Source organism: Ixodes scapularis, unplaced genomic scaffold (assembly GCF_016920785.2).
Source record: "Ixodes scapularis isolate PalLabHiFi unplaced genomic scaffold, ASM1692078v2 PGA_scaffold3__209_contigs__length_174095766, whole genome shotgun sequence".
NCBI lineage: Eukaryota > Metazoa > Arthropoda > Arachnida > Ixodida > Ixodidae > Ixodes > Ixodes scapularis.
The window spans coordinates 66,948,315-66,971,756 of NW_024609868.1; the positions used below are offsets into that span (position 1 = coordinate 66,948,315).

Sequence of the window (23,442 nt, forward strand, 5' to 3'; positions counted from 1 at the left end):
GCCTGTCCAAGATCCCACAGCTTCGTTTCGCCTTATATGCGGACGACATTGCCCTCTGGTCAGTGGCCGGCTCCGTGATGGAGCAAGAATATACGCTTCAGCGAGGACTCGACGAGATCCAAAGATTTTTGGGGGAGGTAGGCATGACCGCCTCCCCAGAGAAAACGGAATTTGTCGTCGTTCTCTCCGGCCCGCAGCGAGAAGCTGAGAAGACCAGAAACCTCTACACTTTGAACCTGGCCGGGAAGCCCATCAAGCGGAGCTCGACGGTCCGTGTATTGGGTCTCTTTATTGACCAAGACGGCAAAGCCGGCACGTGGATGTCCCGCGTGAAAAAGGAAAGTCGGCAGATCCTGCACCTCATTCGCCGAGTGACCAGCAGAAGATGGGGCACCGGCGAGAAAGAAACTCGGCAGCTCGTCCAGTCTCTCTTCTCATCAAGAATCTTCTACGGTTACAACTACCATCACGTCACTACAAAACAACGGGAGGAGCTGGAAAAGTTAAACCGCGAAGCGATACGAATCGTAACGGGCCTTCCAAAGTACACCTGGACTGCGGACCTCTATGCCCACGGCGGGCTGAACAGGCTGGCCGACGTGGCCGAGCAACTCTTGTCTGCACAGAGAACTCGGCTACTGAGCACACGTGCTGGGCAGAGGATTCTCGCAGAGCTGGGAGACCTCCCGCAACCGGCACCGCCGATCTCCCCGGTGCAAGAGCCGCCATGGGAACGACAAATCAATCTCACAGACGATGCACCGCTCCCAAGTCACATGGGCCCCGATCATCCCGAGAGGAGATCCCGTTTCGCGGCAGCGCACGAGAAGCTTGTCGAAAACAGAGATGGAAAGAAACACGTCTGCATCTACACCGACGCGGCCGCAGAACAGCCGTCACCGGAAGAAACCGGAAGCCCTCTCCGAACATCAATAGCCTGGGTTGACACCACCACCCTCGAAGTGGATGCGTGCGCGCTGCCCCCGGGTGTGGGCGTGAAGGGGGCCGAACTTGAAGCCATCCTACGAGCAGCGATACACGCAGAGGAACGTCACTCTGTCGGAACAAAGGTGACGGACATCACTATCTACACAGACTCCAGGGAGGCATATTTGGAGTGCCGTAACGCAATCAAGAGTCAGAGCGAACGGGTGCGAAATATTCACGACGTCGCGAAACGCCTACTGCATGACAGGAACGTCACACTACGAGTCGACTGGGTCCCGGCACACGCGGGTATCCGGGCGAACGAATGGGCTCACAGCGAGGCACGAGCACAGACGCAACCAACAACACAAAAGAGCCCAGACAAGCCCCAGCGCCGAGTGAAACTGGCCCGCCGGACGACTTACCAGACTCCGCGGAATGAGCGGCAATTGCCAAGAAGGAACGTAAAGCCATCCTCCTCCGACTGAGACAAGACGCCGCCGCCGCCGCGAACCGTCACAACCGAGAGATCCCACCGATGCCTCCAGACCTGAACCGCAGGGCACAGGTCACCACAAGGCGGATTATCACCAACACCGCCCTCACGCCGGCCCTCAGGCACAAGATGTTCGGCGATGATCCCAACAAAGGCAAGTGCCGAGCCTGCGCAATGCCGGCGACCGCCTCGCACCTGGTCTGGGAGTGACCAACCTATGGCACAGCCCGGGAACTCATTCTGTCGGAGTTACCGGCAGAACACCGACCCACCAGCTACATGGACTGGATTCTACCTCAGGGCACGTCGCTCGGGACTGTTCAACTCCTGTGGAAGCACCTCTGCCTCTTCGTCCACGCAAACGGAGGGCCTGGAGCCCTGCTTCTACACGGCCCGCCCAGGAAAGAAATCCCCCGTGTCTCTCCCCCGCCGCTGCTGATGCCGTAGGACAAGAGCAGCCTCGAAAAGGCCCAATAAAGACGTTTACAAACAAACAAAAACCCCCGAGAAAGTGTTTGTCTGTTTGAGTAACAGGGCATAGAAAAATAAGTTTCCATACAATTTCGCCAAAACAAACAAAAAAAACAAACAATAATTACTCTTTGGTGTCAACCAGTCTACAACATAAAGGCACGACCACATTGGCGTCGCGGAGGCCTGCGGCGCGACGGTCGGCGCGGCCGGCTGCCGACCAAAACCAGTTTTCGGTTTCAGCGGCGTGACGTACAGCGCCGCAGAGCCAACCGCTTCTTGCACGGTTCAGAGCGCGCCGCTTCTAGCCGCAGAGGAAAGCAGCCGATGGGAGGTGGCGTTGTTAGTGACGTTGCGATGCCATGGCAACGCGGAAGCCGGTTCAGCCGCTTCTCCGCGCGTCTTTCACGTTCCGAAGGACGTAGCATTGTTTTGTGTCGTCTGCTATCCCTATTTCCCCCCGATGCCTTCCCCAACGGAGCGGTTCCTTCAAACTGTGCGACTGTTTCCCTTTTTCTATGACAAGACGCAGCCAGACTACCTAGATAATGACGCTAAGAACAACCGCCGGGAAATTATAGGAGAGGAATTCGGAATTACAAGTGAGTATCTCCGTGGCACTTGTTGCACGTCGTCTGTGTTGTGACGGATGTCGTGTTGATCTGGCGACACTTTCGAAAGTAGCCTTCATCTCTTGCGCGCCGCCGGAACAGCAAAGCATGACTTGTCCTTCAGTATTTCGGTAGAACCAACTCGGCCGGACCCGAAACCTGTGCCTCCTTCCCTTCAGGGCGCGGCGACGTCGCAAGATCAACGAGCAGACTAGGATAATCACATTTATGCTGATCACCAGATCATCACGGACACCTACCATGTAGGCAGCGAGTGCGGCTTCGATGCTGATATATGCGAAAGTTGAGAACCGAAACGGAACAATCTAACAAAGAGCAGACGACGAAAGAGGAAAAAGTCCGACGGGAGGCGCGCGCGCGATCGCGAGAGCCATTGTTGCCACGTGACGCCCGCAAAACAGAGGCCAATATGGATTCCTCGAGGTGGGATGTCAGACGGCGGTGCCGCCCGGCGGCGCCGACCGGCATCGCCGTTCACGCTAGTGTGGTCATGCGTTTAACTGCCGCGATACGCTCGACGCCGCACACGAAAGGAGGGAACTTCCAGACGCTAACCACACTCGTTCTCGGTTGTTAGCAAACAAACCTCGGCGCGTCGGCCAGCTCGCCCGGGGTCCTTTATTGGCTTTGCTCCTTGATACGTGTCTGCTGGTTGTTAGACAAAAACACATCGTACCCCTCGAGTTTTTCCGTCTGTCCTCTCTGAAAGGCGAAGTCTGGCTCGCTCGCAAAGGTAAGACAGTTGTTGTATTGCAGACGACGTTGCAAAGGAGCAGACGACGCTCAGATAGTGGGTCTCGGTGACCCACTATCTTTCCACTCTAACCAATCAGAGCTCGGCGTTCTGACGTCACCGCAACCCCTGGACAAGAAGCAGATGAACTTGCTTTCTGCACAAGATCCTGCCCATATTTGTAAACACTCAGCCCCCGAAGAAGAAACTAAATTGGTTTTGAAACGTCGGCACCCTGAATGTTCAGGGCACGCATGGTTGGGGAATATATATATTTCCATAGCTTCAAGCAACCGGACGGGCTTACGTCAAATGTGTTTACGTTCAGAATATATGTGGATGCGGCACCATTACGCTACATCAGTTCCCTGTCGAGCCGGACCTATACAACTCCCTCGGCTGTTCAATTTAAACCAAAACTACTTTTCGCCTTCGCCGAGCAACCGCGTCTGTACCCACCCCTTTTCGTGTGGTCTGCGGACTGTCGAGAATCGCCTGCCGACGCTCCTGCTTGGCTATTGCAATAAAATGTAAATGGAGCACAGCTTAGTTCTTGAACAATATAGTCGCGTGGCAGTTGGACGATTAGTTTAGTAGTTTAGTGCCTGCTCTTGGTGCTGGCGACTCCTATAGTACGGAAGGAAAAGGGGCCACCAAACTTGAAGCGTATAAGAACAAAATGGTTACTTGGGCTACTTGGTTCATTACGTACATTTAAGCGCCAGAAACGAATAAAAGTTCCTTATCAATCAGGACCAATGCGGCTTGCCTACCCACTTATCAGAACCTCTTGTTTTTATTGCCTGTGCCACGTGCATTTCTCTTGTTTTTTCGCTGTGCCGCGAAAGAATCGCGGTGCCAAAAAAACCTGAAGTGCACGCACATCGGTTGCTGTGTACTGCTAAATGCCTGACTGTGATTGCTTCAAAGAGGAGCGCCCGCAGGAATGTGGAATGTTATATACAATCCCGTTTTTTCATTTCATAACCTTGATTTTGTGATAGGTCTTACAATCATCCCCACTCCCTCTAAAACATTGACTTTTTTTTCCCATAACGCAGGGAGTTTGTAAGGGGCTCAAAAAAAAAAACAAAAAACCACAACGTGTTAACGTTCCGGAGCTTTCTTCAAGTTGTGAGAGATCCCGTGAATGTAAGGAATTACGTCAGGCCTTATTTTATGGCGTTCACCAGCATTTCTCTCAGTGGCATGAACGATTGGACCATTTTAAAGCTTTTTAAAGCCTTAATTGCTTCTTAACGGGACCACCTAGTACCGAAATTTTGTCCATCCGTCCGTCCGCAACTTAATGCCACGTCACCTATGCAAAACGTTTCATCCCCGCTAAACTTGGAGGGAAATTATACGTCACGTCGCACACCAATTCACTCTCCTGCCAGCCCCTCCTTCCCCTCCTCCTGGGGTGTACTCCGCATTCCTCCCTTCCCCTCGCTCCCCCTTCCTTTTTTCCTCTCCCTATTTTCCCCTTCCCTTCCTTCTCTGCCCCCTCCTTGGTTATATGACGCAGAAATTCAGTTTCCCTATTTATTTCTTCCCTCTCCCAATCCCTTTTTTCACCGTCCTACAGTGCCTTTTCCTGCTCCTCCGTCCCTGGCAACGTGACGCGACAATTCAATTGCCCCAAAATTTGTAAAAGAAATCAATATAGCGTCTTCGCTTTTGTAACAACTGTTCCATGTCTTCCAAACAATTGAAACAATCGCTCCTATATCGCGCTGCATTGTAGAAGTTTCAAGATGAAGGTCGCTGCTAATTTTATTCATATTTACTGTTAACACTTAAATGGTTGGACGCCTACATGATTTACAAAACTACCCGCATCATCGAAAGGCAATGCAATTATACGAGCGATCTTGCTGCTAGCAGAAAGCGGAACCCTGACGCCTGGGAAGAGACAGCGCAGACGCAAACACAAGGTTCCCAAGCATAGATAAATTCCTTCCACAAACCACTTTCCTTCCGAAGCGCTACCTGAATATCTAACATACAAATGAACCATTGAAAGCCTAGTGTTTCGTCTAAGGTCAATAAAACAGAGCTCTGCGAAAACTTCGAGACATTGGAGTCACAAAAAGACAGAAGAAGATTCGTCCAGAAAAGTGAAGTAGGTAAAGAAGAACAAGGGCGAAACCCAAACCCCAAAGTGCATATAGTTATAACCAGACCTAACAAGGGCACGGCAAAACCCGGATGACAACAAAGACGTTAAAGAAAGTTTAAAAAAAAAATTCGCGTTCTCAAAAAAAAGAAGAGAAAAGGTGCACCCGCCGTTGAAGTTTGCTTTCTCCATAAGTAAACTAAATAAAATTGAGCTTTGAGAATAAGCAAACTCGAAACGGAGTCGATTTTGGAAGGTACCGGTGCTACGCATTCTAAACTCAGCGCGGGGAACGCGTTATCCGCGCTGGTAGTCAACCGGAGGGCTTCGAATTCCCCGAAATGGCCGGATGAAGGCAGCCGGCGCTACAGCCGTTAAATGGCTCCCCCAAAAACTCGAGGTTTATTTTTCTTTTAGATTTTTTAGTTGACAGGCTTCACGCAAGAGCGTCGTTCGAACGATCCTTCTCAGTTGCCCGCACACGAGCAGGTACGGGAAGATAGCGATCCTAGAGCCAACTGCGGCACCGCTTCTACAGTCGATGTAGAAGGAGATCTCTCGTATGACGCTCTTTTCACGCAAACGTTTACACAATCGTCATGTTCATAGAAAATCACAATGAAATCACTTTCTATTACAGGCATTATGTGCGTCCAACGTTCTACCAGTTCCGCCGCTTCCGCCTGTCCATGGGTTGCACGTGACGTCGTTCAAAAAGCACTCCGATGACCACCAGAGACGAGGGCAAGAAGGACCTCCCCTCTTATCAGGGCCCTCTTTTGTGCCTCCCGGATTTGCACAAGCGTCGCTATTCTCCTCGCAGAAGATTATAAAAGATTAACCCGTCACTCAAAAAAAGCAGCTTCCCTTTCCTCCCCTTACATGGTGGTCAAAAGTATGCGATGTGACGTCAGTGCAGCCCATGCATACGGGCTGATGGTGCTGCGAGCGCCACCAAGAGGACGCATAAAAAGGCGCAAGGCCTTCTGAAAAGCATGTCAACTGATCCTGAACTAATGGCGTTGACAAAAGAGGTGTACAGGGTCGTTCAAATAAATCCCGATTTTTCTTTCTTCATATTTTTTTTTTTGACATCACAGTGAAGTTAACCGGCCGTATTGCACTTCTGCGGCCAAGTGATTCGACAGCGGACCATCGTATGATAAACAATTCTCGACCTGCACTAATATGAGCAGGAAATACGACCGGAGGGCGACAATACTTGAAGCGCTCTACGCAAAGTCGCCTTAGCAAACCATTGCGTGGTATGGCTACAAGGAGACAAGTTTACAGCATCGTCAAGACCTTCAGATAATCTATCAGCCAGGAAGACGTTACGGCAGACCAAGCAAAGCACAAAAAACGGTCGATATTTACTTTATCTTCTCTGTGTTTTCCTGAATATGGTGAATTTTCCGTATTTATCTTGAAGACCCTGTATAATATTCACCGACAAGAGAAGAACGGCAGGAAAACCCTCGGGTTGTCCTGCATCCAGCACGAGCTTGCTACCTTCGACAGCACTTCGACGTCACGTGAGCCTCGAGCGTGCATGCCCAGCGAAAGCAGGACGGAAGGCAACTTGAGAGCTCATGGCCAATTAGCGATTTCAGCGAGATTATCGATCTACTCTGAGCCAAACTCGAGTGAGCCCATGACCTTCCAATGATTCCTGCGTCTTCTGTTCGAGTAGACAGAAAGGTATAATCATAAACGAGAATGTACACAAGCCAATCTTCTTAGCTTTAAAAGAAACTATAGTAATCTAAAAAACACGTTTTCTAAAGTAAAAAAAAAAGTACGGTTTCCAATTTACTTAAAGTTCAAGGCGGGAAATAGAATTCATCAGGCTTGAACCTAAGAAAACATGGCAACTTCCCGTAAAAAGAAATAAAATTAAAAATAATGTATATATAAATATATTATTTTAGTTTTGCCCGTGCCTCGTGGTTTCCTTCTCTCCATTTTCAGCCCCCAGTTTTTCTTCCCCCTTATCACCCTATCTTAGTTGGGATCTCATTCAGTGTGCAATGCTCCTGCCCAAAATAAACGTTTTTGCTAAATGAAAGAACATGGTTGTCTTGTGCTTGTTTTCCGCGTTTTATTCTTTCGCTTTTAAAATTCTTTCACTTGAAGAAGCTATGATGGCGAGGTTTTCGCAGTCTTCGGCTGATACATATCTACTTCACTTTTCCAGCCCTCCTCGCTGTTTATCCTTATGCAACACGATCCCCTGAGGACATACACTTTTAGAATTTGAATAATTACTTCGAAAGTAACTTAGTAATTTATATGGTGTTAAAATATTTTTAGCCTTTTAAATTCACGCGTCTATTAATATCTCAAAACTTTTGCAAGCCCCTTTGTGACTTAATTAAGATGCTAAAAAACGTTGACATATCATTGAAGCCAAGTAGAAATTATCTTCAGTCATTTTGAATCTTCTTCTGGATGTCGCTCCCAACCTGCACTAAGAGAGCTTAAATGTCCCAAATCTTTACACAGCTCCAAATAAATAAGATAGAGTTTTCATATGTTGCTAATTTCTTTTCTTTTATTTTATATTAGGCTCGTTATTGTGCTGTGGTATTAAAGAAAAAAACTACCATAATTTTGTCACATTGACCTCCACAATGCTTGTTTTAAGAAGAAGTAGCATTCAGCAACGACTTGATAATAATTAAGAAAAAAAAAGTCACTTCCCACCAAGAAAAGATTCCTTCGGAATAACGTCGTCAGCCGCGGCGGACGTCAAAGTGGGGAGGAAAAAGTGATAATTTGTAGCCTAGTTGCCTAAAATCCGCAAATTAAATTTTCAAACATTTGTCTGCTTTGGTATTTCAATGAGAGCTTTGTGGCCCGTCGTCTAAACATGCCATAGCAGTTTAAGGAAGTAAACAAGCGAAAGACGTCTCAGCGATATTCAACCGAGGTGTTAGGCTGCGTAAAACCAACCAAAACAAAACTAAGAAGGAAAAAATATTTAAAAAAGCAGCCAAAGCTGCGTGTGCGAAGAGACAGCAAAGTAAGACTCACCTTTTCTACAACTACGTGGCTCATTCAGCCCCTTCCCTTGGCAAATATCGAGCGCTCGCAGATTTGGACTCGGAGCATCCGGTATCGATGATGGAGCGTCGGAGTGATGGCTCTCAGGGGCACAAATTGCAGCAGACGGAGCTGCTCTGCTCGATGGCAAATTCAATATGTGTATGTTTTATACCCCTCTGCTTGTTGTATTGTGCGACAACGTAGGTTGCACAATACAAAAATCAAAGTGGACACATTTTAAAATTTCTTTACTTTGACGCTTAGATGAATATTTATTGACACGAACACATCCGAATGCTAATAAATTTATTAATTGCCCCGGTTTAAATCAGAACTCACTTTAAGAAACTAGCGATTTAGTGTTTTCAAGATTGGGTTTTGCAGTATCAGGCACTAATAATCTGGGTCACTGAAACAATGAATCCCAAACTATCTGCAGGTCTCGCCCGTCCCGCGCCCGTTACCCCGACAAACCTTTTCGGGTAATCCCACTTACATTCAGTGGCAATGCACGGTATGCTTTCACCCTCCAACACGATATACTTCGCAGATGTACTATGACACGAGAGCAGAACAAGCAGAGCTGCACGACTGAGCGCATGCACTCCAAACAGCTTCCGAAACCAGGCACGCTAGAGGAGCATTGCGGATGAAAACACAAACCGTGCACAAAACGGCACAAACAAGCCTGAAGCAGCGAATGGACACTTTAAGTTAACGAGCTTGAGCGCGCTCCAGCGCTCAGAGTTCACTCCAGCTAAACTAAGCGACATTGTCTTATTTCCGGTGCACGGTGGTGGAGCGAGCTCCGTCTTCGAGAAGGTGCGTGAGAGCTCGAGGAGGTCGGTTTCTGGTAAGATGACGGCATTTCCGCTTTCGCGGCCAGTTTCGCGGTGGTCTCACACGTCTCGCATTCTATTCTCGCGCCTGCTTGGATACGTAGATACTTCGACGGCGATCACTTGGCAGCTCGTGCGGCCGTTCGTCATTGTGGGAAATAAAAAAAAAAATGCTGGTGTAGACAGGTACAGAGCCGTGTATACAGAGAGTTTGGTCAGTGGGAAACGCGGGCAGAGCCAGGGCGTTCCCCAGACGCAAAACGTGGGCTTGGCATGCTCTCTTGCCCAACAGGAAGCCTAAAAGATTCCCCTAGCGGTGGTAGGGGAATTTTGTAAAAGAGCCATCCAAAATCATCAGTGTGTGCATCGAATTCCTATCATAAAACTGATACAACGTGTCTCACTGAAGAAAAAAAAAATATATAAATTTTGTGAGATGTTGTACATACCATTTACATTTCCAGCTCCCTTACAGCGGTGGTTTACTCTCATGTTTGAAGGTAACTTAAAAGGAAATGTTTGGGAGAGCATTTTTCCTCAAGTTTTTGCTCTCCTTGGTTTGCATGATTAGTGTTTTGAATTGGTCAATACTGGAGTGGTCCTGTAATAGATTAAAAAGATAGGACTTTAGTCGAGAGCACATCGTGTAATGCCACCTCAAACGCCCGTTTCTGCAGATCCTAGGTTAGCCTGCCAAAGACCTGCACGCGACGTTTGCGCGCTGTCAAAGCTGCTGGCGCGAGTGTGGCGTTGATCTCAAATGTTTTATTTGTTTGAGTTTTTCGTTTCAATAAGACTACGAGCGAAGGAGACCCTATTGACGCTACGAGAGCGAACGCACTTTGAACGGGCTAAGCACACACGCTCGTCCAGTAAGAGCGTCGTCAAAGAAAACATACTCCTGCTTTTCGCACTGGGTGCGCTCGCACTTATATTGAAACGGAGTATAGATACAGCCCAGTGCTCGGATCTGCAGCTGCGGCAGCGTTGCAAGCTATTTGTGCGAAACAAAGTATGGTACGCGAGCACGTACGCAACACTTGACGGGAGCGCGTACTCCGCACGCACCCGTAATTGGGAGCGACGCCGATGCCACAAGCACGAGCAGGAGCAGGCCGCTTGAACGGCTTAATTAAGGCCCCGACGCACAGTTGTGTTGGAGAGCGTTTCACCGCGTTGTGACTGCGGGAACGCAGGACATCCGTACTTATTTGATCGCGTGCCAAGCAATTCCTTGAATTGGATTCCATGCTTCATACGAAACACAGATGTACCTGTGACTCCTTTCGTTTCTCGACGCAACGCAGTCAAACGCTCTCAAACGCAACTGTGCGTAGGGGACTTTACTTCCACGGCACGAGCGTCCGCGCATGCCCCGTTGGCAATGTTGTGCTCGCTATTACATCGCTCGCGTTTAAGCTGGAATGTAATGCATAATTCACTCTAAACAGCTGTCTTTTGCATGCTAATGAGTATACGGAGCACCTACCTCGCATAAATTTTCGGCTCCCGTCGGGTTGAAATCTCTTCGACTCATTCGGTGAAGCAAGATCTTCCTCCGAGGTTCATTTTCCGTTTCAGAGGGAACACTGAAAAGCTTTCCGGTTGACTTTTCTACGGGCTCTGCAGTCTGTCAGCTGCGGCGTAGCAACATCTTGGGAAATTCATGACGACCGGAAGTCCAAAACCGAAAGCCAGAAGTCACGTGACGAATGGACAATAGTGTGCGCGGCAGCTAGTTCAAAGAATGGTGCCACTTTTCCCAGGATAGAGGGGCTTTAAGTTTGACCGCTCGGATGGCAGATTCCTGCCCTCGGCGCTTGGTCTAAAGATTATGTCGATCGCTCCGCTAGCCGCACTCTTCCACTGTGATATTGGAAGACCGTGATTGAAACATCACGTGCACTAGATTTTCAGTCACCGAGAGTTGCTCCGATGCACTTATCAAGTTTGTTTCTCGCAACCACCACCAGTGTTTTATTTCCGGCTTCTGGTTGGCAAAATACGAATTTTTGCAGACGCCCTGGAACACGCCCAGCCCGCTTTCGCCCAATGGCGACTCCTCATTTATCTTCAATACTTCTTAACGAATGGCCATACTCTCCGCTCTGGACAGGTATACATCCTTCAAATGCTTGTCAAAGTTCTTCATATGTCTTACCAAAATTCCAGGACCAGACGAGCCGATGAATTCGGCCATTCAGACGCCATTCTTTGAGGCTTTTTCGGAATTCAGAAGACGTTCGGCGTACCTTTAATCACCGCCTGCAGCACAAATGCAAGCTCTTGCTGTTGCCACCGTCTCCTCGCACTTATTTAACCGAAGTCATCGTCGAACAATTACTTAACGATTTGCGACGTGACGGGAGCCATGTTTAAGCGCGCGCCGAAAAGACAGAACCGGAAACTTAAAAAAAAGGCGTCAGATGGCGACACGATACGAAAAAAAGTACGGTCGTTAAGCTACGCTCCAAACCCGCGCGCTGGAGCGCAGATGTCCGAAGTCTGGAGCTCACTAACCTAACCTTTCCAATGTTTCCTTGTGCAGAGGCTCCGGCTGGAGTCACTGGCGTCACCGTGTTACAGGATTACGTGCCATGCACGTTTTGTGTTTTTATTCCCGTGGCTCCTCTAAAAGTGTGATCGCGCTCTCCGCTCAACTCGCGGCCTCCCGCTGCTGCTGCTGCTGCTTCTGCGTGCCTAGTAAACGGTTTACGTAGGTGTGCGGGTGGGCGGGTGGTCGTCGTACCGGATGCCGGTGAAAAGGCGTCTGCAAAAGTTTTACAGCGAAGCGTTTACGACTCGCAGGTGGGATTTTTTCTTGTACGTCAACAGAAAACCCACGCACGCTCCTTACCACCGTTCGCGCACGAATTATCTCTTATCACGTTGTTTTGACACTTGTTTCAATAAATAAAAAAGTGTCAAAACTACGTGATAGATAAGCACGTAAGCGCTCCCCGCATGCGTTTCTCGGTAAAGACTGCGGTTGCATAAGGTGCCGTGGCAACGGGAAAGTACGAAGTGTGGAGTGATGTCACTAGTCCCACTAACAATGCGGAGCACGTAGCGCTCCCCGCATGCGTTTCGCGGTGAAGATTGTGGAACACTTTCACATATAAAAAAGTTTTGGTACGGGGCATTAAATTTGATTTCGCCAATCATTTAATATAGACACTTTTGTTGTCTACAAACCTGAACTGCCGCTTGAGTCTCAATCGACTTTCAGCCGCACCGTCTTTGGAAGTCAGTTGAGCTTGCTTATGCCACCAGTGCTAGAAAGCATAAATGTTACACAGACAACAAAGTTGGAGATTTAATGAGGGCCTTCGCCTGCACAATGTTGCATTTTGGAGGAGCGACGTTGGTTTACAAGAATACTAGAAACATTTTAACAGACCTCGCACTCCTTCGTTCTTTTGGCGTTCACCCGGAGAATAGGTGGTTCAACGTTTCATCTAGGAACTGTATTGACCCCTATTAGCAATCTTCCGATCTTCCGGGATCAAGAGGCTCATTTAACCGTCGTCATCCCGCCCCACTTTCCCCTTTCCCTCACCCTCATTGAAGAATCGTCAACCCACCTCACTCTCCCTGTTCCCCACCCTACACACCAAGTAAGGCCACCAAGCCAGGCGTGTGAATCAAAATAAAATATGTTTGAAAAAAAAAAGAAAAACATTTCAAGCAGCAGGTGGTCTCTGTTCACTATTTTTATAAACTGGAAGTTCTCCGGGACGTCACAAACTGGAGAACTAGCTGATGTCGTTTGACATAAAAAGGGTCTATAGTGCAATGGGAAATCGTTGCAGGTAATACCACAGCTTCGCTGTCGAACCACCTTCACGCCGTGGATTGGAGCCTAAACATTTTTTTTCTGACTCTTGGGCGTGCTTCATATGGAACCTCAACTCTCAAGTCAACTCGCAAGCCAAGTAGAACTTATAAAGGGTAGAGAGTAGTCAGCACTACTGTCTTTGCGTTCTATAGTACTATGATGCCTAGAGCGCGTCTTAGTATAGACCAGGGGTGGCCAAACTGCAGCTCGCGAGCCGCATGCGGCTCTTCGCGGGTTCAAGTGCGGCTTGCGGCTCCCTGGTTAGCGTGCCCCCTTTCACTCCTAAATCCACCCCCCCCCCCCCATAAGAAAAGCAGTTTGCCAGTTTTGCATTGAACTACGCACAAACAGCTAGACTGCTTTTTGAAAGATGTGTCTAGTGACACTGTTTACTTTATTGTCCTAGAAACCATTTGGAACCGTATACGCATAACGGCCGTTTGCATCACGAACAGTGGCTGGCTAGCGAACCACAAATTCAATTTTGCTTAGCTGTTGAAGAGATATTTTTTTTTGGTGTTACTTGTAGTGGACAATTATACTTGTCCCCTTTGAAAAGGACTGTTTCCTCCATGTCGTTCCTTGTAATAAGTACCCCCCCCCACACACACAAACACACACACGCAAACACTTTCTGTTTTTTTTTCTTCTTTGTTTTGTTCCCCGCAGGGGGAACCTGTGGAAGCAGGTGGTTGAAGAGTGGCGTCTCCACGTACCTTGAGCCCCGCAGGGGGCGCCTGCACCTTAGGTGCTAGGTGCTTCGTGAGTAGCGTCACCACGGACCCCAGCCACGTGGGCCACCATACCCGCACGCAGGGGGCACCTACTTTAGCAGGTGCTTGGTGAGTGGCGTCACTACGAACCCCGAGCCATGTGGGTTCGCCCACCCACGTCTGGCTGTGCGTGGCGTACCCGTGTCCGGAGAAAAGGGGACCCTGGTGGTTGAGCTGAGCCCGGGATATGTTTGGACCCTTCGGGGCCCCCCAGCGAGGCAATACACCGCTTCGGCCTCTGCTTCTCGTAGACGGGTGTCCTGGCTTGGCCCGACCAGGATGATTCAGTCAGTCCCTCTTCTACCCTCTTCTTCCTACTTTCACTTTTCCTCCCACATCTTTCTCTTCTTCTACATTCTTTTGCTTCCTTTTTCACCTTCTTAGGCGGCAAGGGCCAACCTTGAGTGGAAACAGGACCTGTCCCTGCAACCACACTAGGGTATAGTGCCCGGGCAGCACTGGTAGTGTAATTGTGTCAGCCAAGCCTTTCTTGCTATGGCACATTACCTACCCCCTTGTTGGGCTCCGCGGTGGGCGGTGCTCCCGGGCACTGAACTTTCTTTCCCATCTTTATGAATCTGCAAAACAAAACCTTCCTCGATCGGGCTCCGAAAAGAGTCCGCACCGAAGCACGTACACTTGAAATTCCATTAGTAGTTACACCGCAGTATCCAAAGTTTTTGGTGATGCACTCAGAGACTGTGAAACCACTAAGTAAACTGTCCCCTTTTCTTGTCGCGAAAACTCTAGAGGGCGTTGTGGGAAAGACTTTTCAGGCTAAGAAGATGATATCAGTTGACCTCCTCGTAGAGGTTCACACTAAGATCCACAGTGATGCTCTACTAGCATTGAACTCAGTCTCCGATTACAAAGTCACCGTAACCCCCCACCGCACACTGAATCCAGTACAAGGCGTAATTTCTGAAGAAGACCTGTTAGAAACTCCAGAAACGGAAATTGTTGAGGGCCTCTCTAGCCAGGGTGTGATCGCCGCACGGCGCATGACACTTCCACGTGATGGCGTGGAACACAAGACAAAACACATCGTACTGACCTTTGCAATGACCACCCTTCCACAAGCTGTCAAGGCAGGTTACCTGCATTGCCGCGTTCGGTCATACGTACCGAACCCGCGGCGCTGCTTCAAGTGCCAGCGCTTCGGCCACGGCTCGCGGAGCTGCCGCGGATCTGACACGTGTGCGAGGTGCTTTAGCAAAGAGCATCTCGCAGATCACTGTGAGAACGATCCGAAGTGCACTAATTGCGAAGGGAAGCACGCTGCATACTCTCGGTCTTGTTCTCTCTGGAAGCAAGAAAAGGAAATACTTACGTTGACGGTCCAAGAGAACATTCCATACCACGAGGCAAAGAAGCGTGTCTTGTTTGCCTCACGTGGCTCATATGCAGAGGTTGTGCACAGGGGACCTGCACGGCCGATGGTGTCCACGGGGACGCAGACATCTTCGGGCGACCTGCGTGTCCCGTCGGGGTCCCCCTCCACCTCGGGAGTGGTGCGGCAAACACCGCCCCCGAGCTCTAGGAAAGATGTGGGCGTGCCCACACCCAGTAAGGAGCAGGGCTTGGCGACCCTTGCTCCTCCCACTGCCCTGCCTCCCAAAGGACGGGGTATGACACTCCGCCCTTCTGGTACCCAGAGGAACCCTGGCCTGCCAACCAAGCCAGCGGCACCCAAGGGTCAGCCATTGGCGACAACCACTGACGAGCCATTGGATCAAAGTGGGCTCAAGTCCGACGAGGACAGGTCCATGTCGGGGTCGGAGTGTTCCCTTCCTGGCACTGGTGGATCCACCAGTGAGCAGAAGGGTGGCAGTAAGAAGAAAAACACTCCTCGTATGAAGATTGATTTTAAGACCTGAAAATCTATCCCTTGTCTGTATGTACTTAAGCTTTCCATCATTTTTACGTTTTTAGCTTTTTAGATTTCGCTCTTTTAAAATATGGCTTGCATTATGCAGTGGAACTGCAGAGGTTTTTTCTGTGATTTAGATGATGTGAAGCTCTTGCTGCAGAGGCATGAACCCTCTGCATTTTTCCTGCAAGAAACTTACCTCAAACCTTCCAACAGCAACTTTCTTAGATCATATCAAGTCTACAGGAAGGACCGCGTGACTACCTCTGGCGCTTCCGGTGGGGTTGCTATTCTTGTAGACAGTGGCACTCCTGCCTGTGTGGTCCCCCTAGACACGCCTCTGGAGGCCGTTGCGGTGAGGTTGCTACAGCAACGCCTTATTACAATTTGCTCTATTTACATCCCCTCCTCATTTGCCCTGGAACTCGTCCAACTTGAAGCTTCAGTTGATCAGATACCTGAACCTTTTCTTTTAATGGGCGATTTTAATGCACACAACCCCCTCTGGGGCAGTTTCCGAACTGACACTCGAGGTTCTGTTGTGGCGCGGTTTTTATCTCTCAGAGAGGTATGTGTACTAAATACAGGAGAGCCAACATATTCTAGTTCTGCTAATCCCTCCTTTTTTTGCATTGACCTCACTATTTGTTACGCTGCACTTTTTACAGATTTTATTTGCAATGTATTGAATAACCCTTATGGAAGCGATCATTTTTCGGTGTATCTTACTCCCTCGGAAGTCCTGCCCAGGCTGCCTTGTCGTTTCCCCCGTTGGAAGATCTGTTCAGCAGATTGGGACCTTTTTCAGTCAAATATCCCTTCCTCCCTGAATCTTTCGCAAGCGGCCTCCGTGGACGAAAAAAATGCTCTCATAATTCAACAGCAATTGTTGAGGCAGCCCGTCTGTCCATCCCACAGACATCCGGCAAGCTGCCGAGACGTCCAAAACCATGGTGGGATAACGAGTGCAAAGAATCCCGAAACCGCCAAAACTGTTCTTAGGCAAGATTTAGGAGGTATCCTACTTCCAGAAACCTCTTGGCATTTAAGCAATTACGTGCAAAAGCCCGCTATATTAGGAAACGGGCAAAAAAGAGATCAGTTTGCTCGTATGCATCTTCTATTAATAGTTTCACGCCAGCGAAGATTGTCTGGGACAGAGTAGGTAGAATGGATGGTGACTACCATACTTTCTCAATCCCCTTGCTGTTAGACGAGAAGGGAGAAGCATTTTCATCATTATATGAACAAGCCAACGCACTGGGTAGACACTTTGCACAAGTCTCTAGTTCTGAAAACTACACTGCAGTGTTTCTAGAGTTTAAGTCCAAGCGCGAGAGAATTCCAATTCGCAGGTCAGAAGATTGCACTGAAAAATATAATTGTCCTTTCTCCCTCGTCGAGCTTCGTCGAGCCCTTGCTGCTGCAAAGCCTACATCCCCTGGGCTTGATGCAATTCACCCTAGCATGCTCTCTCATCTACCTGAAACATTTCTAGTCATTCTCCATCAGTTTTTTTTTAATATCATCTGGGCAAAAAGAAAGTTTCCTAGCACCTGGAAACAGGCTATTGTCAACCCCTTCTTAAAACAAGGAAAGGACAGAAGTAAAGACACGAGCTACAGGCCAATTGCCCTTACTAGCTGTTTGGGGAAAACATTTGAGCGGCTAGTCAACAACAGGCTAGTCTAGGTACTAGAAAACAAGAAACTACTGAGCAATTTCCAGTGTGGTTTCCGCACTTCCAGGTCGACTGCTGACCACCTGGTACGTCTTGAGACGACGGTCCGCGAAGCTTTCATAAATAAGCAATTTTGTCTGTCTGTATTTTTCGACCTCGAAAAAGCTTACGACACCGCCTGGCGGTACGGCATACTCCAGGACCTTATCTCTGTGGACATAAAAGGGAGAATGTTCAACTGCCCTGCTGACTTTCTTCAGGATCGTAGTTTTCAGGTACGCCTGAGAGCTACAATCTCCGACCCTTTCCCCCAGGAGAATGGCGTGCCGCAGGGCTGTGTCTTAAGCGTCACTTTGTTTATTATAAAGATAAATTCTCTATCTCAAGTAATTCCGCCCACAATCTCTCATTCTCTTTACTTCGACGATGTCCAGGTTTGTTTTTCTTCATGTAACTTAGCCATCTGTGAGCGACAAGTTCAACTTACGGTAAACAGGATGAGTAGGTGGGCTGACCAGAATGGCTTCCGGTTTTCTGCCGAAAAGACTGTGGCTGTTTGTTTTTCTCGAAAACGAGGAATGTCTCCTGAGCCATCATTGTATATTAAAGGTACACCCATTCCGGTTAAATCGGAGCATACTTTCTTAGGCCTAGTATTCGATAGTAAATTAACTTTTGGCCCACATATAAAGGAACTAAGATTAAAATGTCAGCGAAAGTCGAATCTTCTTAAGGTCCTTGCACACCGTTCTTGGGGTTCCGACCGTGTCTGCCTTTTGCGAATCTACAGGGCCTGCGTTCGCTCAGTTTTGGATAAGGGAAGTATTGTTTACGGTTCTGCCAAACCCTCTACACTTAAAATGTTAGACCCAATCCATCACCAGGGAATCAGACTGGCAACCGGAGCCTTTCGAACGTCTCTTGTGCCCAGCTTGTATGCCGAGTCAAATGAGTGGTCGCTTGATAAACGTAGGTTTTATCTTAGCACGCAGTACTATTTAAGACTCCGTTCTCTTCCACAGCATCCAAATTTTTCTTTGATTGAAAGCATAAATTATGAGCAGGCCTTTCAAAACAAGCCATCCGTAACACGTCCGTTTGCACTTCGTGTGAAGGACGCTGCAGCGACTTACAGTTTTGACATATCCTGTTCTGTCATGGAAACTGAACAAAGACTTGCTCCCAGGGATGACCTAACTATAACATGCGACCTCTCTTTGACAAAATACAACAAGAAAGTGTCCGCCGCTAGTGTTATAAAGCAAGAATTTTTTGAGATTGCTAGTCGTTACGAGACGGACAAATGTTTTTTTTACTGATGGGACGAATGGTGCTGGCTATGCTGGCTGCGCTGCGGTTGGGCAGTCCTACCAACGTGTTATTCGAATTAATGCCAATGCATCTGTGTTTACAGCTGAGCTTCATGGACTCTTAGTGATTGTAGATGAAATAATCAAACAAAAATAGAGATTATCTGTGATATTGACAGACTCGCTCAGTTCCCTCCTTGCCTTAACTCTGCAACATCCTGGAAGCATCCCCTGGTTTGTCTGCTTCGTGTTAAATTAATGAATGCTATAAAGCAGAACATCACTATTCACTTTTGCTGGGTTCCTAGCCATATAGGAATACACGGCAATGAGGAAGCCGACCGAGCCGCAGGTGCATGTGTAAACAGGTCCATTGAAATTCACACCCTCCCAGTGACAGACTATAGAACCACACTACGAAATAAAATCAAAGATTCTTGGCAAGTAGAGTGGGACTCTGACCCTCACAATAAGCTATATAAAGTTAAACCTGTTTTGAGCGAATGGCGCAGCGCCAGACATCGAGAAAGGTTCTATGAGGTCATCTTATGTCGACTGAGGATAGGCCACACACACCTGACTCACAGCTACCTTCTAAGAAACGACGACCCACCGATGTGTGACTACTGCTCAGAAACTGTAAGTGTACTTCACATCCTTTTAGTATGCCCACAATTTAATAACGAACGCCGCTCCAACTTTTCTATCTTTTTCACAAAACAAATACCTTTCCACTTGGCACTTTTGCTTGGAGACGAGCCCGTTACTCCGTACAGACAAGTTTTTAACTTTTTAGAAAAGTTTAATATTTTACATCGACTTTAAACTACAATCTTGTTTAACTGATATTTGATATTTTGACCCACTGCAATAGTAAACATTTAGTCTTGTGATATTTACTTACCCTGTGTTTGGCGCACTATGGCCTATGTTGCTGCTGCGCCAGAAAACTCAAAATTCATTCATTCATCCATCTTTGTTTTGTTTTTTTTCTTGCGGCTCTCTGAACTCATGTAGTTATGTCTGCAACTCTAATCCCATGTCACTCTGACCGCCCCTGGTTTTGAGTTTTCCATCTCAGTAGGTACCTGACCTGTAGACAGAGGGCGCTGACACACGCGTGTCCATGAGGTGTCTTCAATTAGGTTGGTTTGTTTTAGCGGGCTCGAGGCTGTGTTGGTGTGTTATGTCGTTTTCGCTTTGTTTTGTGATATAAATGTATCCGTTGTAGTACAGAACTAATGACACAGTGGTAACGGGCCACCTTAAAGACTACAACGTAATTACGAGTATAAAATGTGGACGTTTCTATGAACACCTTGTTCCGATCATGTTCTTCGTTTGGCCAGGTTCGGCGGCAAAACGACTGAAATGATGCTGGGGGGGGATTACGGATGTCTACGGCCGTACTGGACGTGCCCGCTGATACTTCCATAAAAAAAAACTATTAAAAATACTAATGCATGCAGGCACCGTGAAAAATCAGGTCGACGACCTGAATAACAATGTTCTGAATCGCAGAAAACAGATGAACTCGCAAGTTTAGTTGTCACTGTACGGTTTACGAGGACATTAATGTTTCGTGTTAATTTCCGACCAGAAACCTCCCTGTAATGACGCATCGAATACAAAAAAGAAACGATATGGTTTCTTTAAAGAAATTAAGTACTCGAAAGATCTTTTGATGGTTCATTCTAGGCCAAGCATGAATATTTTTTCAACTATCAGCCCTGCTAAATTATTCATTAACAGCATTTCACAATGTTCACCTTAGGAAGCTATTCGTTATACGGACATTTCCTTACAAAGTATTGAAATTATGAGATAAGAGACAAACCCATCACTTGAAGTCTGACGTCTGTTTTCCGTATAATTTGCGAAATAAAATGAAAAGGCACAAGAAAATAGACCTCCAGAACGATTAGGTCAAGTCAAAGGCCAACCACAACTTCATGGATTTGTGTAGACAATCTTTATTTATTTGAACAAATACGCTTTTACTTTCAGTGGCGTCGAAAGTAAATCCAGCATTGGACATCGCCGCACTCAAGCGAATTTCATGCAGACAGCTTCTTTTCGGCGTCACATGTTGCGTGCCTCAGGCGCTTTTGTCAGGCACTCACAAGATGTCTTCGACATGTTTTTCACCCAGGCTGCCAACCCTTTGTGTCTAAATGAATTAATTGAATTGGATATCTTTAGAGAATTTAATTGCTGCAGACATAAGACCGAGCACATTGTATATATATTTTTTTAATTCATAAATAAACAAATTCGACGCATGTTTACACCGCACAAATGATTCCCCCATATAATCAAAAGCAACTGTTTTGGCCACGTAATGACGGCAAGCAGTCAGCTAGTAAAAATAATTATCAGACGACACTTCGCAAAGCAAGGCAAAAACTCGCTGTAGAACGCGACAAAAAAAAAAAAAAAAGAACCACACGAATACGTCTTCGCCAAGGCGCAGAGGGGAGAGAGGAGCGACGATTTAAAGCCACCGTAGGGCGGGCGCGTCACGTGATTCCAAGATGGTCGCGCGCATGCTACGGAGGGCAGAAAGTTCTATACTTTCTGTTCACGCGTGTTCTCACGCTCCTGTGGTCGGGCTCATTTGACTTCGGTTCGGCCTACGCCGACTTTGTGGAGCCATAAGTGCTTGTTCGGTTTTATAGCGAAGGTGACACGAGGTTTACTCTCATGCGGTATGCATACCTCGGCAGTTGCATTAGCAGACGGCCGGCGAAGGCATACCGAATTCACGCTCTTATGTTGTTACTCCCTACTCAGGTAAGAATTTTTTAAATTATTATTATGACACACGTAATGTGGGCGGCGGAGAAAAGCTTACCGAAGAAAAGCTCACCGGAGGAAAGCTCACCGGAGGAAAGCTCACCGGAGGGAGGCTCGCCGCAAAACTCTCTGACGCGAAAAAAAACTCACCAGCGTTTTAACGGATGCGGAGAAAGGCTCACCTACGAATCAATGAATTTAGCGTCTCTCAAGAGAAACACCTTCAATTTACTTAACTAAAGTGTGCTGGAATTCCTTATGCGCGTGCGGTCATTCTGCGCTTGGCTAGCAGAATTTATTTTTAAAAAAATATAAAAAAAAAACAGCATTGCTGAACACTAATTAAAAAATAACGGGAAGAAAAGTGGGAAAAGAGGAGGGGGGGGGAGATAAAACTTGTGTAGAGGGCTGCAGCTTGAGTAGTTTCTGGATATTTACTTATCAGATCACATTTCATGCAGTATACCGATACCACATTGCCAAATCTCCGGATTGCACCGTTTGTTTCAAAAACTGATTTGAAGTCTTACCTCATTCGAACGAAAATTAAAAAAAAGTCGTATGATCGCTATTCCGGCTACGTCAAAATTAAATATGCTAATATTTAGGCGAAATGGGTTAAACTTAAAGCAGAACGAGGGCTAGAGCCAGGGTGGAGAATAAAAATCTAGACGACTTAAATCGTTATTTATATGAGACCGGTTTTACTAGGACAGTTTAACTCAAAGATTTCCCGCAATAAATAATCCGGCAAAAAGAATCAGTTTACATTTTGTGTAAATATATTAACTTTTTTCTTTCTCGTTATCATGATCAAAAGCTTTTTGAAGATTGTTCACAAATGCGAATGAATAAAAAGGGGAATAAGGCACCTGAGTCGCAGCGTACACCCAGAACTTCACTCTTGTCTTGTGTGTGTTGCCCTTTGACACAGACGCAGACTTCAAGCATTCGTAGGTCATCTGTACCCCTTAGGCATGCAAGTAAAGGCAGGACCTTTCTCTTGCCACTTGAAGGGGTGTAGGAGAGTGTCTTTCGTGGCCACGATTGGTTTTATTATTATTTAAATATTGATTTTAATTTATTATACACAGCTTGCATGTGAAGTCGCTCGCGGCCATAGCAGTATTTTATGCGCCGCGAGCGTTAGGGTCGGTGTGTTAGTTTCGCGCCGCACAAGTTGTAGTTCGAAGAAACCAGTAAGCAGAAATAACCGTCAATACCCAGCGATGCTGACGCCTGCAAGCTATGTATTATGGACTTCTTCATTCTGGATGATATTTCTGGTTAACGGTGTCGTTCATAATAACGACACATGACTATCAGAAGGTTCAAAGTAGAAGCTAACAAGCCAAATGGTTTTTAATTGCAATTATGTGCAATCGAGAAGTTTTTTGTTTCAATGCAGGCTCAAGCGTGAACGACACTCAAGGGATAGATAGACCTTTCGGTCGACGGGACAAGGGGACCGCAACAGCCAGCGACGGAAAGTTGATGGAATCATTTGGCGTCAACGATTCGTCGCCTACGCGGCTGTGCTCTGGCCAAACTGATTTTGCTGAGCTATATGATTGGATAATTACAAAGTTTCTTTCTTTACAAAAGAAACAAATGAACCCAACTTGATAGCATGCAGCGAAACAACACGACTGACATGTCGGCCTTCCTAAAAATAATCTAATGCAGGATTAATCTACAAAATCATGCTCATATGTTGCACATAATGTTACAGGTAGGAGAGATACCAAATAATTGACATTCTCACATTTTTGCACTAAAGGGCCGTCCAAACAGGACACCCCAGGATCTCATGCCGCGTCGAAGCACCTGCACATGGCGTACTCCAATCCTCTTTAGTCTCTGTATTTTTATTATTATTTTTTTTTTTTGCCGGGAGGAAAAGATTTTT

At 47.3% G+C, this 23,442-nt stretch overlaps 1 pseudogene; it reads left to right on the forward strand.

The window, feature by feature from the left end:
* Window positions 1-143: 143 nt before the first annotated feature.
* On the forward strand, window positions 144-1,870 carry LOC120847745 (annotated as a pseudogene).
* The last annotated feature ends 21,572 nt before the right edge of the window (window positions 1,871-23,442 follow it).